Source organism: Anabrus simplex, chromosome 14 (assembly GCF_040414725.1).
Source record: "Anabrus simplex isolate iqAnaSimp1 chromosome 14, ASM4041472v1, whole genome shotgun sequence".
Taxonomy (NCBI): Eukaryota; Metazoa; Arthropoda; class Insecta; order Orthoptera; family Tettigoniidae; genus Anabrus; species Anabrus simplex.
In genome coordinates, this window is record NC_090278.1 from 57058500 (window position 1) to 57068424 (window position 9925).

A 9925-nucleotide genomic window follows, 5' to 3' on the forward strand; every position below is an offset into this window, starting at 1 on the left:
GCTTCTGAAAAAGAAATAAACCTCTGCAGGCAGGTAGCTGAGAAAAATATATTTATAATTGGCGGATATATCCACGTGCCCTGCGGAGCAAGCTACTTGTAGCCACGGATCTCCACGCATCGCCCACCGGAGGGGTTAATGCCCCAAGAGCAGAATTTCCCTAAGCAAATATATAGTGTACCTAAACCTTAATATTCTGACTCTAAAATCTCATCAGTTGCATATTGCTCTCAAATTCTACCGTTAAACGTAGGTAAGTCTGTAAAGAAGACAGAACAGATCATACAAATTGAATGAGAGAATTTGAATCTGACCGTAGTGGACGAACTGCGAACTTTCAACTAGGGCCAAGCTTGGGAAATTTTAAGATAGAGAAACTGAAGCATTTGTATCATATCAAATGAGCATTTAAGATTTACTTATACAGAGTCATCATCTTGTACCCACTGTCGAATAAATAATTAATTAACTCTTTGAACACGACAATAGTAATACAGATTGCATGATGTTATGATTTAAATTACTTCGCAATGAATAACGCCAAATCCAAGTATACAGAGGTGCGCATGCGTGAGCATGTGATTGTTAAGTTAGCTACCACCCCGGCATTTGCCCGGAAGAGAAGTGGGAAATCACGGAAAATCACTTCGAGGATAATGGCATAACAAAAAATACCGATATATGCTCTTTAACAACACTTCCAGATCGCCTCTATGATGTAGCAGTTAGTGTGATTAGCTGCCATCCCAGGAGGCCCGGGTTCGATTCGCAGCTCTGACACGAAATTTGAATAGTTGTACGAGGGCTGGAACTGGGTCCACTCAGCTTGAGGAAGTAACTGAATAGATGGGGGTTCGAGTTCCATCTCAGCAATCTTAGAGATGGTTTTCTGTGGTTTCCCACTTCTCCTGCAGGCAAATGCTGGGATGGTATCTAACAAGGCCACTGCCGCTTCCTTCCCTCTTTCTTGTCTATCCTTTCCGATATTCCCATCCTCCAGAAGGCTGCTGTTCAGCATAGCAGGTGAGGCTGCCTGGGCGAGGTAGTGGTCCCCGTCCCCACTTGTATCCTCAACCAAATGTGTCACACTCCAGGAAATTTTCCTTGAGGTGGTAGAGGTGGGATCTTTCGCTATGTCTGAGGGAGGAACCAACCCTGGAGGTTACACAGATTAAGAAAGAATAATAATATTTGTCGGAGTGCTAAAATAGAACAAAAAGTAAAACACAGCGCTATGACAATGGACTGGCCAGCCAGCTGGACTCGGGCCAACACCTCGCATTCTATGCTTTAGTGAAGGACTTCATTAAGATACGTTCCAGATTTCAAGTTCCTAAGAATTTAAACAGAAATAAAAATAAATGTTTATACATTTCTAAATATTTGAGTGTGATTTGATAAAATCGGATTATGTTCTTTCAAGAATGAAACGTAACTTTATTTTAATTTGCATGCTGGACAAGTTCTTGTAGTGACTTTGTGTGATGAACGTGACTGATAGCTCCCTCTGTACTAAGACTTCACGTGCCACACGGACAGGATTTCGTGAATACGTGTTCTTAGTCTGAAGGAATGCTCGTTAATATATTTTTCAGCACGAGTGAATTGTGTGTGCCCTTCTCTTCCTTCGGTTTTATATAAATTCGTGTACATATATGAACCTAAAATACAAACTGTGTAATTTACTTTGAGCTCACCTCATCCTGTCCCGTTCCCATTAAAGTTGTGGGTTTGTGGTTCATAGAATAGCTTATGCAATTTAAGTGTGATAATCTTAGTAAATATAGGTATTTTATTCATTATGCAATACTTACCAGTCACAGTTTTTATTTACTTGTATTCCATGACGCGTTTCAAAGCTTATAGTTTATTGGCAGGTAGTGAAATGGGACATTTAATTGTTCCTCTATTTCATACACAGTTGTTTTCAAAGAATATTATATTATTATATGGAAGTCCAATGACTATGTACATTGTGAGTTTTATGAGTCAACTATGGGTGTGTGTCGTCTCGGAAATATTCAGTTACTGCTAAAGCTTAGGTTCATATATTCACTTTGAATATTATCAGTGAGTATGTGTTAAGAATCTGTTAATTGATGTCTATAAATTTCTAGAGCTCTAAAATGTTCAGTTTTATCCCATTTGGATGTGTCTGCAAAACAGTGAAAGTATTATGTATATTTGATACTAAATGGCCTGTGTCATGCAGATGTGCAACTGCTGTTTTTTCATGCTTCTCTAAATAAAACAAAATATTATTATTATTATAATAAATGCACTTTCAATATAAGGAACATTGGACGATCCCGTATCTTTCGGGCACTTGTTCGGAGATATAAAGGGCGAATACCAGTAAATGAGGCTAAAATAAAAGATCTCAAAACAAAATGGAAATTGTACCAGTGAACAAGAGACTGGAATGATTTCCTTGCAGAACAGAAGAACACGAGGAATGAAGATCAAATGACGAAATGGAAACTTGGAGCATTTAAGTGCTAGATACCTATAATACCGGACGAGTTGGCCATGCGGTTAGGGTCGCGCATCTGTGAACTTGAATCCAGAAAATACATAGGTTGGAATCCCACTGTCGACAACCCAGAAGTTGGTTTTCCGTGGTTTCCCATTTCAGTAAGGTGTGGCACAAATAGCACTAGAAATAAATTATGAAAAGAGAAAATGCCCAAACATTTAAAAACTGTAATGTTTTTTCTATATGATACAGATTTATGTCTATATATTGCAGAATATGGTTAATTTATTCAGAAATAATACATATTTTTCTGAGAGAAAACCAATAGAATAGTTCAATAAAAGTTATACATGCCCTTCTAAGGTAGAGATATCACTTCCGTATAAAAGATGTGTCATAAAATACAGATTGTACACACTTTCTTTTTGTTCTCTTTATTAGTTACGAAATTTCAGTTAGTACCCTTCTAATGCTGAACCCTTCAATTGTGCATCATATGGAGTATAAGCGAGCTCTGAAATGCGTTCTGGAATACACGTTAATACAAATTGTGACTGATAACAGTATTAATTATGTCATAACGAATGAATTCACAGTCACACTATGTTTAAGATTGACGATTTCGGGCCAAATGCGAACGTTGTGGTGCTGCTACTGCTGTCGCTGTGGTTGGCCATGTTGGCTACTATCGGGAACAGCGCTGGTGTGGTCATCGTCATCGTGCTCGTGCTGGAGCTACGTCGTGCTACAAGTTGGACCGTTCATCTTCTGGCTGGGGATCATCCGAACGTAACGCGACAAGATGTGTGTAACCATAGCAGTGATGAAGGTTACGTCAGACCGTAACGCGACAGGATGTGTGTAACCGTAGCAGTGATGTAAGGTTACATCAGACCGTAACGCAACAAGATGTGTGTAACCGTAGCAGTGATGTAAGGTTACGTCAAACCGTAACGCGACAAGATGTGTGTAACCGTAGCGGTGATGTAAGGTTACATCAGACCGTAACGCGACAAGATGTGTGTAACCGTAGCAGTGATGTAAGGTTACATCAGACCGTAACGCAACAAGATGTGTGTAACCGTAGCAGTGATGTAAGGTTACGTCAGACCGTAACGCTGACCCGTACGTAGTCAAACCCAGGAACACTACGGTAAGGCCAGCAAGATATAAATCAATAAGAAATAAAATAGGACACGCCAAGAGACAAAATAGACCAAAGTACGTCAGGAAGCGTAACTAGGCACCCACAGAACGTAACCTTAAAATCAGTAAATTACTTACCACAAGAAGAAGTGGGTGACACATCAAACCATGTAAAATAAAAATCCAGTATCAGATGAGTAATTCATTTGAAAGAACAACACCAGTGTTTTTGTGCAAAGGTAAGTAGAATTTATTAGAGAAAAGTTAAACCTTGCAATTGGTAATAAGAAAACGCCCACGTAATAAAATGGAGAGACTAGTAATTAACATGAAATAAAATTATTACCAAGAAAATAAATTAATCATATTTAAAAATATTAGGGGGCCCCACTATACTAGAAGTAATGTAATAATGAAAATCGTATCAGCTAAAAATAAAGAAACAGCCTTTAAACTACTAAAAAACACATGAACCACCTAGTCCTACTCCAGAACAGGTCTTACCAGGAACCCGGAAAGAAAATTCACCTTAAACACTACGGGCAGGGAGAAGTTAAAAATATAAATTGAATTAGGGAAATTCAAAACAAAGGTACAAGAAAAGGGGAAGCACAAAACATTCAAAAAATAGAAAGGAAACGCAGGTAACCAAGCCCAGAAAGGCAAACAAGGAACCAAAATCCTTCCTCAACGGAAATGTTTTCATTAACAATCACCGTACAACATACGTTGTCATGGTAACAGGCCCACGCTCAAAACAATGCAAAATCAAAGATACACACCGAAAGGAAACTAGGAACGAGGCAAAAAGGTAACGATTTAGGTAGTACGGACAAAGACAGAAGAAAATATAAAACCGGACCGCAAAAATTAAATAAACAAACCGGTTCTTGGTTAGGGCTAAGTAGTTCAAGTTACACCAAATGGTGATGAGCTTAACAGCAGAGTAAAAATTAGTATTATAACATATTCCTTTTTCCTCTTGAACAATTTAGAATGAAATTTACCATACGTCCAGAACAACGTTACAAGTTTATATCACCATTACAGCACGTGATTAAATGAATATGCTCTTAAAGGACATACTACCCAAGTTATTTTTCTTTTTGAAAACATATCATTAAAATTTAGCCGAGAGTGAACAAATTTTAACCATTATAGTCTAAGACACGTCTAACATTTCCGAATAGTTTTTCTTTTTGGGGGTTCGACAATATCGAAAATAGAACAGAAGCTTGAAGCCACTCCGCGTCGCCATTTAAAACTCTGGTTGCCAAAACGCAGACAGATAGACTTAAATTAAATACATACAGTCTGTGGACGTTTTCACGATGAATGAGGTATCACCTCATGTTGAGGGCTAGGAGGAGAGCCCTCACACACGTAGTATTCAGCCGTTCTCCATAGTTCCAAGTAAAATCTTCATCATCACGAGGCACCTACTACACGCGTCCATTACCAACCAGACGCCAGCACAAGAATGAGTCTCCCGCTTCGAGCGAGCTTCAACAAGCCAGCGCTCTGTGTCCAAGACGACCTCTCATTGGTCAAGGAGCTGGGCATCGTAGTACCAGTTCTCGGCACAGATGTCAGTACGTACAAGGAGCCCTTTAGATCAGGTCGTTACACGGACCAGGCCGTTACCATAAAGTGGTAGAGAATCATAAAACTAGAAGGAGATAAGAAATTCAGCGAACTGAATACACAGAAAATTGAGGTAGAAAGACACTAATTTCCACAGGTCCAAAAACGTTAGGGGGGGGAGAAGACGATTAAATGTGACACCTCGGTGTCAACGCGACAAGATGTGTGTAACCGTAGCAGTGATGTAAGGTTACGTCAGACCGTAACTTGACAAGATGTGTGTAACCATAGCAGTGATGTAGTGTTACATCAGACTTTTTTCTCCACAACAGATCGTCTTTCCTCCGCCAGTGCACGTGAGGTTGATTTTCCGACCCATCGGCTATGTCGGGGAAACAGATGAGTAGAGGGCATAGTTTTCGTCCCGGGACTCTCATGTACTCTCTCTCTCAACAACAACAACCACAAAAAAGGCGCAGAAATTACTTCCTAGGAGAAATCCGAGACAACCATGCCACCAAAGACAAGTGGAAAGGCAGCCAAGAAAGCCGGCAAGGCCCAGAAGAACATCTCCAAGGTAGACAAGGAGAAGCGCAAGAGGAAGGAAAGCTATGTCATCACATGTACAAGGTTCTTATACAGGTACATCCTGATACTGGCATCTCCAGCAAGGCGATGAGCATCATGAACAGCTTTGTCAACGATATCTTCGAGGCTTCCCGTCTCGCCCACTACAACAAGCGCTCCACCATCACCAGTCGGGAGATCCAGACTGCCGTCAGCCTCCAGCTGCCCGGTGAGCTGGCCAAGCACGCCGTCAGTGAGGGCACCAAGGCAGTTACCAAATACACGAGCTCGAAGTAAGGAGCCAGGATTTTTGCCTTGCTGCACTCTTAATAAAAGGCCCTTTTCAGGGCCACCACACTTTAAAAAAAAAGAGCAGCATCTGTTAGCCCTGCTATCAACTCCATTCTAATTTTCTCTAACAGTCAAACTTCAAATAAATGGAAAGATAATGTTAAACATTCAAATCATTAGCTAAGAAGGGAAGAAAAACAACTACTACTTTCTTTCTTTCTTTCTTTCTTTCTTTCTTTCTTTCTTTCTTAATCAGCTTACCCTCCAGGGTTGGCTTTTCCCTCGGATTCGGCCACTGATTCCACCGCTACAGCCTCATGGGCAATGTCCTGGAGCTTCAGACTCTGGATCGGGGGATACAACTGGGGAGGATAACCAGTACCTCGCCCAGGCGGCCTCACCTGCCATACTGAACAGAGGCCTTGGTGGAGGATGGGAAGATTGGAAGGGACAGACCAGAAAGAGGGAAGGAAGCTGCCGTGGCCTTAAGTTAGGTACCATCCCGGCGTTTGCCTGGAGGAGAGTTGGGAAACCATGGAAGACCACTTCCAGCATGGCTGAGGTGGGAATCGAACTCACCTCTACTCAGTTGACCTCCCGAGGCTGAGTGGACCCCGTTCCAGCCTTCCTACCACTTTTCAAATTTCGTGGCATAGCCGAGAATCGAACACGGGGCCTCCGGCTACGAGGCCTGCCCCTACACTATCGGGCCGGCCCCTTGATAACTACCTTCAGGAATTATTATTACTACAGCAACCTTCGACACGTCCCGGGGTGTGTTCGTGCGTGCGTCCACTTGAGGTTAGGTTACGAGAAGTGGGGTTAAGTCGAGTTAGGTCACGTTTTGCCGAGGAGCGCGACAACCACCCGCGCCCGCTCTGCGACGGCGACCTCTGAGCACACCCCTGCACCATTGCCAACGCCCCCGTGCCACAAAGACCTCCACGAAATCGCTTTGCGGTTCGTATGGATGTTTTAAGCTCTCTTCTTTCGCTAACGGTCATACCATGTTGAATACACCGGTTTTCGTCCGATCACCGCAATTAAGCAACATTGGGTGTGGTCAATACTTGGATGTGTGACCGCTTGGGAAAACAACGTGCCGTTGGTTCAATTCCCCTTTTACCAAGATTCCTAGTCTCAGTACGACAACTTACTATCAACTTTTGCCTCAGGCCAGCAGAAATTTCTTATATGACGTTTTTTGTTGCATCTGAAACTAACTAGACCTTTTCAGCTCTCCTACCCTGTGGCTATACAGGAATAAAGCTTAACGTAGAATTTCATTACCTCTAAGGTGACCGGCCTAACCTGGCATTCATCGTCGTCTCTCTCTTTCTCTCTCTCTCTCTCTCTCTCTCTCTCTCTCTCTCTGTGTATGTGTGTGGCGACCTTGAGGATCCTTGCTGGGCCCAGCACCGCTTTCAATTACTCGTGCCGGGATTTTAACTTTCGTTCCTCCTATCGTACGTCCCTACGTCTGAATTTGCTGTTCTTATTCTTTTAGGTTAGTGTAGCCTTTCCTGCCGGCCTCTTACGGTATATAACGCCCTTCTATGTCCTATTTCTCCTAAGATTAACGTTAAAAGGGCGGATTGAGGGTTCTAAACTCCCCGCCCACCATGGAAATCACGGGGAAGGCGGTTTCTAAGCAACGTCATCGGCACTGTTGTGATTACAATGAAACCCATGTCCTAGCAACCGAACACCATATTTAGCAGCTCCTCAAGGAGTCGAACAATTTCGTTTTATGTTCCTTCAAGTAAATAGCTATTCAAATTACGACAAGGCTCGGTAATAAGTTAGAAGTTTGTTGTACGCTGGTGTCTCTCCTAGGCTTTCTTACGAACGGTGGGGCACCAGTGCAGTACTGTGGCCTACACACAGCCCGTGATCTTCGAAGTGCGTGTGTTCCGATGTAACGTAGTTTTGAAGCCTAGGAACTTGTAAAGCTCTTTCATTTGTACCAAAGATGAGGCGGCTTCCAAATAAGACGGAGAAAGTAACCTTTTGACAACAAGGGTTAGTTCAAAGATTCGTGACGTTCTAGGTCAGGTGAAGTGAGGAAAACAATCGATTTTTTGCTTCTACGTCAGCTGACTGACCGTTTGACAAGTGAAAAAATTCAATAGAACGAATCAGAGCTCCCTATAGTTACTGTTACCATCCTAGAATTTATATTAGACCACTCTGAGCTCAACTTGTTAGGTTCGAACCCGGCTCACTCCCGTGATATTTCGATGGTCGTTTACGTCAGACCCATGTCTATAGATACGGGCACGTAAAAAGAACTCCTGCGGGACAAACTTCCGGCCCCTCAGCATCTCCGAAAGGCATAAGATTGTAGTTGCATTGGGGTGAACTAAATAACGTAACACTACTACTACTACCACTACCATTACTACTATTTAATACGACTACTACTAAAGCCAGTAGACAATTTCGAACTCAAGCAATGATAGGTCCATTTGCTGAGCACCTGAACACTGCCTCTTGCCTTACCACTACTGGCTAGCGTTCAAAGAAAGAAAGAAAGAAAGAAAGAAAGAAATATGTTACCATACTTCACCAGTCAGGTTAGGATTTGTGCATCAAACATGGCCAGAGCTGATCGTGGATCTGCTAATACTTAACATGCTAAATTGTGCACGGTTTTATCATCACCTGTCTTGAAATCGCAGCTGCATCTTTTCATTACAGTTTAGATGCTAGATATTTCTGGCAATATATAACCCAGGTTTGGCTTGGATAACCTAAAAATTTTCATGTACTGGGTGTGGCCTAGTTATATGAAGCGTCACCCTAAACCAGCTGGGCTAAGAATCATCAGGTCTCTGTCATGAATTTAAATGGCTTAGTACCCCTCACTATGGTGTACTTCCCTTCATATTTGAGGGAAGAGGAGTAAAACTTAAACCTTTATTGCCTGTCTTAAACCACCTGCTTTCTTCGGGGTTTGTCTAGCACAAACTTCTGAGGAGACCATATCACCCAGCCCGATGCTTGAATACAGCTTGAGCAGTGGTGCTGGTGGAGCTGGTGTAGGTGGTGGTTAGTGGTTGCAGGAAGGGTCCTGCAAGAGAGGGATAATAAGCCGGTACGTCACTTTCTCTTAAATCTGTACCGTTCATTATACGGTTTCCTTAACTACTTTTCACCTGTTGTGTAGTATGGTACAATTTAGTAACAGTTATCTAGAGTTTAGCCTGGAAAAACCTTCAATGAAAGTAGTTTTCAGGAGTGGTTAGGTACCCCTATACTTTATTTCTTCTTTCTTTCTTTCTTTCTTTCTTTCTTTCATAGATTACAAGGTATCGGTAAAGTTGCAGTTGGAAGATTTAGACCCATTTTCACCTCACATTCAATAACACAAGAGCAATGGGTCCTTTTCTCTGTCTCAGCAGCTGGCTTTTAGCATGAAGGACAGAAGCTGTTGTTACGCAATTTCTCAAGGAAAGTAGGAAATAGTCTCCCTCAATCATCAGACAGAGCGCAGTGTTTGCGTGTCAGGCGAAGCAGAGTAAACTGGGGGCGTGCACGAGGCAGCGCGCAGCTTGTCGCACCAAACACAAATCAGGGCCCTTTCCGAAAGGTATTCCGTGGTAGGTGCATAGGAATGAAGGGGGATAGCAACAAATAAATAGCCAAAAGGGATCAGGTTTTTAGAATCATGACGTATATTGTGACAACATCAAAGAAGGCTTATAAACATGATACATAGTAATAGTATTTCACAAATCTTTGGTATAGGTCAGGTACTGGATACAATAGACATCTAGGATAATGAAGTTAAGAAATTAAGGGGTAAATGCAAGTGCTTTGTGAGAATTAAAGACGGACAACTAGATTTAAATAGTTACA

The 9925-nt window shown here is 42.1% G+C and overlaps 2 pseudogenes; both read left to right on the plus strand.

The window, feature by feature from the left end:
- Positions 1 to 5717: 5717 nt before the first annotated feature.
- Positions 5718 to 6070, plus strand: LOC136885493 (histone H2B-like; annotated as a pseudogene).
- A 986-nt stretch (positions 6071 to 7056) lies between these two features.
- Positions 7057 to 7175, plus strand: LOC136885815 (5S ribosomal RNA; annotated as a pseudogene).
- The last annotated feature ends 2750 nt before the right edge of the window (positions 7176 to 9925 follow it).